The sequence below is a fragment of the Entelurus aequoreus genome, linkage group LG05, assembly GCF_033978785.1.
Source record: "Entelurus aequoreus isolate RoL-2023_Sb linkage group LG05, RoL_Eaeq_v1.1, whole genome shotgun sequence".
Classification (NCBI taxonomy): Eukaryota; Metazoa; Chordata; class Actinopteri; order Syngnathiformes; family Syngnathidae; genus Entelurus; species Entelurus aequoreus.
This window is the reverse complement of record NC_084735.1, coordinates 36,068,063-36,080,136: the sequence shown is the minus strand read 5'-3', so window position 1 is coordinate 36,080,136 and position 12,074 is coordinate 36,068,063. Positions and strand designations below refer to the sequence as shown.

At 38.7% G+C, this 12,074-nt stretch overlaps 1 protein-coding gene across 2 annotated transcripts in view; it reads right to left on the bottom strand.

Moving 5' to 3' along the window:
* Positions 1-11,995, bottom strand: part of npas2 (neuronal PAS domain protein 2) — a 103,985-nt gene extending 91,990 nt beyond the window's left edge. Inside the window, exons 1-2 of one of the 2 annotated variants that reach the window (XM_062048019.1) lie at positions 11,734-11,995; positions 5,431-5,789 (exon numbers count right to left, since the gene is read on the bottom strand). The gene's annotated coding sequence lies outside the window, so the exon portion shown is untranslated. The remainder of the gene's footprint in view (positions 1-5,430; positions 5,790-11,733) is intronic. The other variant, XM_062048018.1, reaches the window with a different exon arrangement.
* Positions 11,996-12,074: the final 79 nt, after the last annotated feature.

Genomic DNA, 12,074 nt, shown 5'->3' with positions numbered 1-12,074 from the left:
CCCACAATGAATAAACAAAGGTCCCCATCTGCTAACTAGCTAGTTCGTGATCTCCTGCAATGTGGTGATGGGCCATGTTGTAACGGCACATGCAGCAAACACCTTAAGCAAAAGATATGAGTCATAAATAGGTCACTCGCAGTCAGTTGGCCAATGTGTATTGTAAAAAAAAACATTTATAATATTGGAGTGGAATATTTGAAGTACCATAGTCACACCCAATTCTCTATGGTGATCTCGTGTTATGGATTCAAGGTATAAGCAGTGTCAAGTGGTGTGAATCAGCTCAGCTTAATCTGATGAACAGAGATGAGAAAAGGACTCTGGTGATAGAAATGATGTCTTCTGACCCTTAAAGAAGATTCAACGAAATAACTAACTCCTCACACTTCATGTTCAGATGCTTATCGCTAATAAAGCGACCTAATCCATGCCGCAAATTTTCAAAAAATAAAGGGCGTATCGAAAAATGAGGAAATCTCTTTTTTTCATGCCTCTGTGAATCATAGCCTGCAGCTTAGTGAGGACAATGAGTGTGTGCTTTGGAGCAAGAGATCAACGACAGTGGCAAGGGCGATGACGTCTGCAGAGGAAGTTATATAACCCGCGCTGAACATTTGGTCTGTCATAGTTACATGGTCAAAGAGGGTGACATGAATACCAGACATAGTCTCCACAGTCATGTGAAACATAGTTCCACTGCCCAAATAACATTAAGTAAGAAAAATGGGAGGCAACTGTGCAATTAAATGTAGAGCGAAATGTAAATACAGAAAGTATGATAATATTGACACTGTGACAATGATTTTCACACTTGCGTGGTTCGTTTACATCTAACTCTGGTGTTGGTTCGTTTGATCAAATGTAAACATAATTACCTGAAAAGAGATCATTAGAGAGATGGTCCACTTACAATGTGAACATGAAAATATTTCTGAAAAGGTTTCATTAAATTTAAGCCGTCACATCAGAACCTCCAGAATTTCACTATGTTGCAATTGCCACTAATATCGCAAATTCAACCAATCACTGCAATTTTGTCCGAACCCCACTACTTTTACCGCACATACTGGCCAATTGAACTGGTCCCGGGCTGGACTTGACAATGGATTGAGTTAAACAGAGTTGGCCCATAATTTTGATTGTGATTCTGACAGCCCATTGGCCATTAGCTCATTGGCTAACACTGCTCAACTTAACTCTCAATCAGTGGGGACTTGTGTTTGCCAGTTAAAGCCCACTGTTACACCTGCACTTTGTTTACGTTGAAAGAGATGTTGACGTGATTTCTTTCATTGTCTCTCCCTTATGCTACTTAAGAAATCATGGCGGCCTTCCTTCCTTCATGTTAAGCTTTCACAACGTCAGCGATCATCTTTATAAGATCTTCGCTTACATTAACACACCTGCTGTTGGTGGTGCCAAGCCAGCTAGCGATCAATGCTATATGCAAGCTAGCAACATTTGAGCCACTTATTGTATGTCGGTACTTGTCAGCGGAATAGAGAGAGCCATGGTTGTCTTAATGCCGCTTTGACACAGTGACACAATATGCATTACTTATTTTCACAGTTTGATTGACAAACTCAGGTATTTAACCACACAAAGCAAAAGCGTTGACTTATTTTCCTGCCTTCACCGCTCTCTCGTCATGTGATCGGTCAAAACTCAGCCTTTGCGTTTTATTACATAGCAATTAACTTGCAAATGCAATTAACTGTTCAGCCCGACTCAAAACAATGCAACTTGGGAGCAACTCTGTGAAAAAGCTGCCGCAAAATCACCAAAAACAAAGCCTGCAAAACCCCTGAGCGAGTAGTAAATACAGCAGAGTATAAAAATAACAATATCAGTGTAAATGAGTCTGAATAGCAGCCACAGTTACAATATGTCTTTAATAAAAGCAATGTAAGTACATTGGCTTTGACGTAACACATAAATATTCGTACAAAATTGCATGACTTTTTTGGTCAGTTTCTATCAGCCAATTTCCCAATTACATTAAGAATGTGTAGAATGTAACAAGGAGTCTTTTTATGTAAAGTAGTTGTATAGCCTTGGAATGGTGATGATGCTACTGTATATCCGGTTTCACTCTGGTGTCAAAGTACAAGAGATCATCAGTAGGTGTTTATTGCTTGTGAGTAGCGATCATTTGCCACATTTCAGCTGCAATGACAGTAATAATAGCATGAAATTGAAAATGATCATACGAGGTCAGTGGTGTTTTTAAATGAAAATAATATTTATTGGGTAGGGGTCGTGCCACGTAAAGAGTCAGTACTGTACCCAATGCAGAATAAACTCTTATCAAATGTATTTCTTTAAGTTAATCTTGACCTCCAAACGACTTAAAGCACCTCAATGCTATTTTAATCTAAGTGCTGACCCACTTATTATGTGTATGTGAAATATGCCTTACATACCCCAGATATTTCTGAGTGAGTTAAAATTTATGATTTTGCAGGGATGATTAGTCTTCAGGACTTGCCAAACAGGCTTCAAAAATCTGGGTTTTCAGACTTCTTGAACCGTGCACCACAAAAAGATACAATGCATGACTTTTCCTATCTTAAATCTATGAGCTCCGTTTACACTGGACACCAAATCTGATTTTCTTGCTTTCAAGTGACACAAACCAGATATTTTTTTGCCAAAGTTCTTGAAATCTGATATTTTCGCATCACATCAGGACGTCATCTTTGGCCGAGCTACGTCATTTGTGGGCGCAGAACGATCACTTTTCTTTTTGCAGTTCTCTTCTTTCTTCTCCTGCAGTTGTTTTCCATCATCTCCCCACTTCCTCTACACAACAGCCACGGAACATATGCACTAACAAGCTGATCTGTGGCGTCCATGTAGTATTAGCGACTTCCTTGTTAATTTATGGAATATGGTCAACTTCCTTTGCTTCACTTTATCGAACTGCGCATCCAAGCAACGTCGAGTCCACATTGGGGCCGGTGCCTATTTATACTGGAGTTTGATAAAGATCACATTTTTTTGTAAACTAGACAGCCAGTTGAAAAAATCTGATTTGGTCCACTTTGGCCTGTACCGTGTTTTAACTATAGTTGGTTTTCAACTACTGTTGTACTTTGGACCACATAAACTGTATGGATAACATTTGCAAGGACATCAGTGTATTACAGGAAAATCCTTTCTTTCTTTGAAATGTGTTTATTGGGTCATTATCATGCTGCTTAGCAACACAGGTGTGGTTTGTAGTAATAATGACAATGTTTTGAAATTCAAGTGTAACAACATCTGATAATAACTTTAGTGACAGATCGTTTCATTACTTGGCAGAACCTCTGATCCTGACTAAACATCAGTGGGTCTTCTCAAGGCTGTGTCAATTCTACTGACCACAGGGTACAATAACGCTCTCTCAAAAGGGCCTCTAATCACCGGCCCCACTCGCCTATTGACAAACTTCTCATGGCTCCATTCATTTCAAGGCAGTGAGTGAGATCAGCCAGGGCACATTAGCGTCAGCGTATGAGATAGCAACATCTTTCATGTCATGCCAGTTGCAGAAGGCCTTTGTGATTACATGCATTCTTTACCTTTAACTGAGATTACTGAAATTAAAGCACTTAATACAAGTTTTTCATTTTTAAGGTTCCCTGTGTTTAACAATGGTCAGCAGGAATAAAGAGAGAAATACCATGAAGACTAAAATAAAGTCAAGTAAAGTGGAACACGCTAAAGTCAGTCCTGTTAATGTCGACCATTCATGAAGTCCCGGTCAATCGTGTTCTTTTTATCACTAAAAAGTATATTAACTTAACCGTTCTCGCCAGTGTAAAATGTGAGACCCAAAGGGATCTTGTACATGAAAAAAAAGGTTTTCTTATCCATCAATTTATTTGTGGTGGCCCGCCATGGCTAAATTTGAACCGCCACAGGATTACGCGCTTTCTTTTTTCTTATAATAGGTCCGAAAAAAAGGCTGTCTGAGTGGCTTGTAGTTACAACTCCAGACAGAAGATGGCATCGTTACTCAACATAATCAGAGGCATATCGGTTTGGCTAGCAACTAGCTTGACAAACGGACAAAGGTCACCAAACAGAACCGCAGTCTTACTCGTGTACAAAATAAAAATAAACAGCTAGGTCTGCAGCTAAAGATGTAACGTTTACTGGTAAACTGCAGAAAAATTCCTCACTGTTAGTATTATCGTTTCAAATTGTAATTATCGTAAAACCGTGATTGATACCCACACATTGAAAAACTTAGTGATTCTGTTGATTAACTGGGGAAGCAGCTAGCACGCTAATTGCACTAGTGCAAGGGTCGTGCAGAAACTATCCGAAGTATTTTATTAATACCCGAGGGGAAATTGAGAAAAATGCCCGTATATTTAGATTTCCAGACACTCCTTGCGGTCCCGATACTATATACTGTACATTAACAAAGACACTCATGCACAGTATCAGTACTGAAACAAGAGAGTAGAGTGTCCTAACAAACTCTTACACTAGTGGGCTTCGGAAACAAAGTGTTGTACAACCCAGCTAAGTAAATGATTAAAACATTAAAACAACCAATAAAAACCCAGTTAAAAACACAAATAAAAACAATAGTCCAATAATAGGAACAATAAAACAAAATAACACAATAAATAATGTCTCTGCTCCTGGGTCAACATGTAGGAAAGATATACTTTATCGCGGTGGTTTATGTGAAAGTGCACTACATCATACTTTATAATATATTGGTTATCGTATTTAGCTCCACGAGGGAGTACAGTTGAACACCGTTGCAAAGTACAATAACAGTCATAAACATTGTCAAATCAATGTCAATCAAGCACTATATGATTTCTGTAAAGGCTCAATGTTTGATACTGATCTTAAATGGGAACTCCACTTTTGGGGGAATTTTGCCTACCATCTACAGTCATTATGAGAGAGAGACAAGAAGAAAAAAGTTTTTGGGTTTTATGGCCTAACATTGAAATCAGCGCGTTCTTGGTGTCTAGCAATTCAGCTAATGAGAACAATCTATTCTATCTCTAAATCACTTTAAAAATGCATTAAAAAACCGTCAACAATACTTGATTTACATTCCGTAAACTGTATAATAACCAAGCTATAGTGACATTGTATTGTAAAAGCGAACACTGAAGAATTATCTTTCAAGCGCACGGACACATAAGCGTGCTACGGTATTAGCCCTAAAAGCTAACTACGGAAAGAGATAAGCTCGCTTCTACCTCAGCAAAAAGCGCGTTTGAGTTTGTAATGTACAACACTGCGATAGAACACCAATTTGTACTGTCTGAAAAACATGAACAATCATATTATGTTTTGTTTGTAGCCCACATTTCATGATTTCTTTGTACACAGCTAGATCGACAGCATATGCACTTTAGTGTACGGTGATGTGCTGCATGTATCATGATCAATAGTATAGTGACTCACTCGATGGACAGTTGTCCGTTTGGTCCAGCTGGCCGGGGATGTTTCCAGTTGATTTGGGTAAGCAATCCATTAATTCGGCATAGCTTGGCTCAAAGTTCCAGATTTGCAAAGTGACCATGTCGCATGCTCTCGGCTTCCGTCTGCTCCAACGTTTCAACTTCTTCTTTGTGCTTGCTTCTATAACCAGCAGTTCATCCTCCACTTATTTAGTTTCAAAAAGATAAGGTTGTGAATCTTCATTTGTCCCAACAAAGTCCTCTTTGTTTTCTGTTACCAAGTCTGCCATGATTAGAAAACACACTCGCGTTTGATTCCGGGAGTAGGGAAATCATTTGTTCCAGAAAGTCGGAAGTGCGCTGCTATGGAAACGGAAACAAATGCGCCGAAGAATTAGTTACGGCTTTGCATAAAATAACCAAAATACAGTAAACATTGTACATATTACATTTTGTTATGATTGCGTCTGTTAATACATTATGTATGGCTTTGCAGTGTGTATATAAAACGATGGAGGGTTTTGACGTCGTTTTAGAGGGCTTTGAAGGTTACAACAGTGACTCCCATTAGCCGCATCTTGCAAGCGTTTCTATCATCTTTAAAATCCTTTAAAAAAAAGACGTGTGTGTTCTTGTTTGTCAGAATGATGGTGAAGGATACGAAAGGCAAAATTCCCCAAAAAGTGCAGTTGCCCTTTAAAGTCAGTATTAGGTATGGATGAATCAGTTCATATTTCAATACTATCAATACCAAGAGTATTATCAGTATATGATCAATAGTAGCATGATCAAATGCCGTTTATTTTCACAAATATATGTGTGTTTTGTTGTTGTTGTTAGTGTTACTGCTGCTCTAATATTGTAACATTGTTGATATATTGTTTACAATGGTGGCTGAGAAGGGTCACAATAAATGCAAACGCCACAACTATGAATGTTCTGATTAAAGTTTTATGCTGCTGATTCTGATACCGATCATATACATGTGAGATTGATACCAATACCAGTACCGATCACAGGTATTAACTGTACATTTTTCAATGTATTTATGGTGAGTGCTGACAGTTTAGCAATATCAACACAATATTAAAACTAGCTCCTTCTTTTCCTTTATTTCATACAATTGTTTGTGCAAAACAAAGTCAATAGTACACAATAACTACACGAAAGCAAAAACTACTATTGTCTTACATTGTAATTGTATTGAATGCATGTTTGAAATAAACTGAACTGAACTGAACTAAAGAACTGAACTATCTATTACTCATTTCAATCATGGTGTGATGTTTAAAGCTAGCTTAGCAGTTATCTTAGGTATTAACATGCCTGCTCCTGGCTTGCTCACTGTGTGCAACATGTTAAGCCTCGTCGTCCAGTGATAATAATACTTGATAACGATACTTAAGATACTAAGAAATAGAGTTTGTCGTAATGGAGGTGATTATTCTTATTGTAGAGGAGAGGCTCCACACTGTGTTTGGAAATACATAATTAGCTGCTAGAAACTGGAAATAAATACAACATTAGCCAGAAGGGATCAGCGTTTATTTTGGGCATTACATACTTGTTCACGAAAATCGGCCAATATTGATTGGTGGCCAATCAATGTGCATATCCCATAAAGTCACAATAACACAACATTAAGTGACAACAAAAGTGATGGACACAGCAAAAGTGACAGTGGACCAGGTTTTGCCGACAGACCCAGGTTGCTGGGGTGACATTTTTTTAATTTAACTGATTTTAATGAACAAAGTTGGAAAAGTAAGTGACAGCAAGCATTTATAATCGATGTCACTTTCTGGTCAGCTGTCACTTCCATCATCTCTTAATGTTGTTATCTCATGCCATGTTTTGTTGTGGCTTCATGTTGTTATGTTGTGGCTTTATGTTGTTGTGACCTTTCTCTGCAACCGTAGTTTGCAACCTCTGGGAAACTTGTTGATTAAAAAAAATTGAATTGTATACATTTTTCATATGTTTAATTCTGATTATAAACATGATTAATAAATTAAAGGCAAAATCCCTAAATCATTCGATGAAGTCAGGTGAAAAGTACTGGGATCAGACAGTATTGATATTGATAGTAACATTTGCAGTATCTTAGTCAGTAGTGATGTTTAAGGCCTGGTAGTTTGCGTCTTGTGCAATTTAGTCAAGCAGATATCAGTCTTATTCCATGTGTGTTTGCAATGATTCAAGCTTAAACATTCAACATTCATCCTTATGTGGAGCAAGACGGCTCACGGCTCTGTTCCCTTAAAGAGACAGAGGGCACAAACAAGCCCTTTTGCTGCTGCGCAGACATCTGCCATTTTTGCATGCCCAGTCACACTAAGCAGCTCTAGCAATAGTCAGACGAGCGTTCAGTTTAAGCTTGCAGGACATGGCCCAGTAACCTACTTTCATCCCGCAACATGCTCTGTAACATCAGAGAGGAGGCTCTGTGCCATCAGTTAACTAACCTTAGGCACAGCATAGTTTCTGCAGGAAGAGGAAACACAATTACATGGAAAGGAGGTACCGTATTTTTCGGACTATAAGTCGCAGTTTTTTTCATAGTTTGGCCGGGGGTGCGACTTATACTCAGGAGCGACTTATGTGTGAAATTATTAACACATTACCGTAAAATATCAAATAATATTATTTAGCTCATTCACGTAAGAGACTAGACGTATAAGATTTCATGGGATTTAGCGATTAAGAGTGACAAATTGTTTGGTAAACGTATAGCATGTTCTATATGTTATAGTTATTTGAATGACTCTTACCATAATATGTTACGTTAACATACCAGGCACATTCTCAGTTGGTTATTTATGCGTCATATAACGTACACTTATTCAGCCTGTTTTTCACTATTCTTTATGTATTTTAAATTGCCTTTCAAATGTCTATTCTTGGTGTTGGATTTTATCAAATAAATTTCCCCAAAAAATGCAACTTATACTCCAGTGTGACTTATATATGTTTTTTCCCTTCTTTATTATGCATTTTCGGCCGGTGTGATTTATACTCCGGAGCGATTTATACTCCGAAAAATACGGTAGACAAAAGTCCATCCATCCATCCATTTTCTACCGCTTATTCCCTTCGGGGTCGCGGGGGGCGCTGGAGCCTATCTCAGCTACAATCGGGCAGAAGGCGGGGTACACCCTGGACAAGTCAGACAAAAGTCAGATTATTTAAAAACAAAAACAAAAACATGCTTGGTTCTTGCTTGAATTGCACATGATTGTGTATCATGGGACTATACCCCTGTGCCACTTCTAGTCCTCATTTATGCAATAACCATGTCAGACATTAAGTCATATGGTTAAAACAGCCTTTCCAGTTTTGGAACGTTTTGCTTTATATACTTTAGAGTCATCTGGTCCGACTTGTTGCTCTGTATTGCAGATAAGCACCGGTAGAGATAGCGGTCGGGTCATGAGGCTGCTGGCCCAAATGTTTTAGCAGCATGATGTAAAAGGAGCATATGGTGCAGTGAATAGCCCACTTGAGTCAGCCATGGAGCGACCCATCTCAACCCGCTCAGCTGTCAGCACACATCCTCTTCATTACTATTCACTGCTGCTGCTGCTACTGCCGGGGCCAACCTCAGCAAGCTGGCAAAAATGGCTCCAGATATAGATTCCTGGGAGCCAAACCCAAAACAAATGCTGGTTCTCAGGAAGATATAGGCTTGTTAATATAAAACCCCAAGTCATATTCTGTATGTATACTTGTCTTTAACCTATTTTGTTATTAATCGTTTATTGCTGTAATAAAAAGTAGAAAATAAATAAATAGTAGGAATCATTCATTAGAAATCAAGTATTTTCATAGCTTGAAGATTAAAAAAAAACTGTTTACCACCATCTTAATATGTTTTTCAACATAATGAGAGCCCTATGGACATGAAATTACACTCTTTATTTACCTTTACACTCTTTTATTCCAATATAATAATGCTTCCTGATGCTGAGCCAATCAGTGGTTTGGTCTCCTCTAGGTGCCAATATACTGTAGTATTGATATTTTTAGTTTGTTTACCCATTGTTTGGCTGGAAAATGCTTCATTTGTGGCGAAACATTTTAAAAATGAAAGACCATGCAAAAAAATGGCAAAAGAAATGGACTCTTGATAGCGAAGACTGCAATGAGCAGTGAGAGGGAGCAGAGAGGAGAGCCACACGAAATGCACCTTTTGTAAGGGGTATTTCTTACATTGAATAGTGTTTCTTACCTTCTTTGTCAAACTGCCGGTGTTCTGTCAAAATGAGCCGTTTCGTCGAAAAAAGCTACCAGTCGCTAGTCCTGTTTAAACAACGGTGATGTGAACTTCCTCACGCTGTATTTGTCTACATCGATGATTCTCTAACTTTTTATACCAAGTACCACCATAATGACCAACATTAAAATACAGTAGCATAGTAGGCCTAAGTATTCATTAAATACAAAGGCAGAGGTTTTATTTAACAACTATATTTCATATTTTTGCCCACTATTGCATCCCACACAGCTTGAAGAGTAACTCTGTGTTTGACTATAGGAAAATTAAACACCATATTTAAATAATGAATTAAATAAAATGTATTATATTTAAGTGATTCTTTGGAGTCCCACTATATGGAGCCTGCGTACCACAGTTAGAGAATCTCAGGTCTACATGATTTGCTTATTGTCCATTAATATACAATGTGAACTTCCTGACGCTGTCAGTGTCTTACTTGTCAGAAAACACAATTAAATAAATGTTATTTAAAATAATGACTTACCGTATTTTTCGGACTATAAGTCGCAGTTTTTTTCATACTTTGGCCGGGGGTGCGACTTATACTCAGGAGCGACTTATGTGTGAAATTATTAAAACATTACCGTAAAATATCAAATAATATTATTTAGCTCATTCACGTAAGAGACTAGACGTATAAGATTTCATGGGATTTAGCGATTAGGAGTGACAGATTGTTTGGAAAAAGTATAGCATGTTCTATATTCTATAGTTATTTGAATGACTCTTACCATAATATGTTACGTTAACATACTTGGCACGTTCTCAGTTGGTTATTTATGCGTCATATAACATACACTTATTCAGCCTGTTGTTCACTATTCTTTATTTATTTTAAATTGCCTTTCAAATGTCTATTCTTGTAGCGCAAGTGACAAAGTTTACACAGGGCCAGTCCACACAAAATATTTGACTTTGCTTGTAATTTGTTTCGAGGAAAACTTTAGCATTGATGCGCTTGTAGCTCTTTTTGACAAAGCAGCTCAATTTGACAGAGCACCGACACCTGCAACTTTCTTTAGCCCTATGGTTACTTTTTATGCAACCTATACTCAACAAAAAAGCAAATAAACTGAGTCACCAACGAAGCGACTCACATTCATTCACACACTAGGGCCAATTTAGTGTTGCCAATCAACCTATCCCCAGGTGCATGATTTTGAAGTACCCGGGGGGAACATGCAAACTCCACACAGAAAGATCCCGAGCCCAGGATTGAACTCAGAACCTTCATATTGTGAGGCACCTGCAATAACCCCTGTTAATTCAACCATGCTGAATGTGAGTGTGAATGTTGTCTGTCTATCTGTGTTGGCCCTGCGATGAGGTGGCGACTTGTCCCAGCTGCCTTCCACCCGAATGCAGCTGGGATAGGCTCCAGCACCCCCCGCGACCCCGAAAGGGACAAGCGGTAGGAAATGGATGGATGGAAAAAATGTATGGACCAACGGAGCGATGTAACGATTACCGGTGAAATGGAAAACCCGCAGTTAGTATTATCGTTTCATTGTAAAACCGTGATTGATTACCCGATACTGAAAAACTTTGTGATTCTGCGCATTTCCCAGAAAAGCAGTTAGCACGCTAATTGCTAGCTGACTTAATGAGAAACAATAACGTTTTAGAACTAAAACTTGGTTAATAGATTTCAGTGTGTTTACAAATACTTTTTGAGCATATTAAACAATAATAATGAGACATATTTTAGGTGAAACTGTTCGCCTAAACCCGAGGTACCACGGTAGTGTCATCCATGACCCCGACTTAAACAAGTTGAAAAACTTATTCGGGTGTTACCATTTAGTGGTCAATTGTACGGAATATGTACTTCACTGTGCAACCTACTAATAAATGTCTCAATCAATCAATGGAAGTTATCCAGGATTTCCCCAACCAATTTTGAAGGATTTCCCAAAATGTCACATAATATTCACTTTGCGGAGGTGACGTGCGGGGAATGTGAGCCAACGCTCCAGGAAAGCACAACTAGACGACTTTTCCAAGTATGAAAAGTGCAGTGAAGGCTCTTACCTGGCGTGTGTGAAATGCAGGTCAAACACACGTAGAAGCTGTAGGCGACGACGCAAAACAGATGTCCTACATTCCAAAAAAAAAGTTGTCCAAAGATGAAACCATCACGTCTATTGTTCAATCAAGACGACATCCAACCCAAAGTGAACATGGATATGAGACAGGAAAGCTCCTAGAGTGCGCGGTGCGGCTGAACTCTCGCATGGAGACGGCATGAACATTTGTGGCGGAGAGGACACCGCTTAGCCCCGCCCACTGGACTCTAGCAAGTTTGTGTGTGAGCGACAGACGTTGACGATGATATGACAATCATATTTTTACACACATGTACCTACTTTACC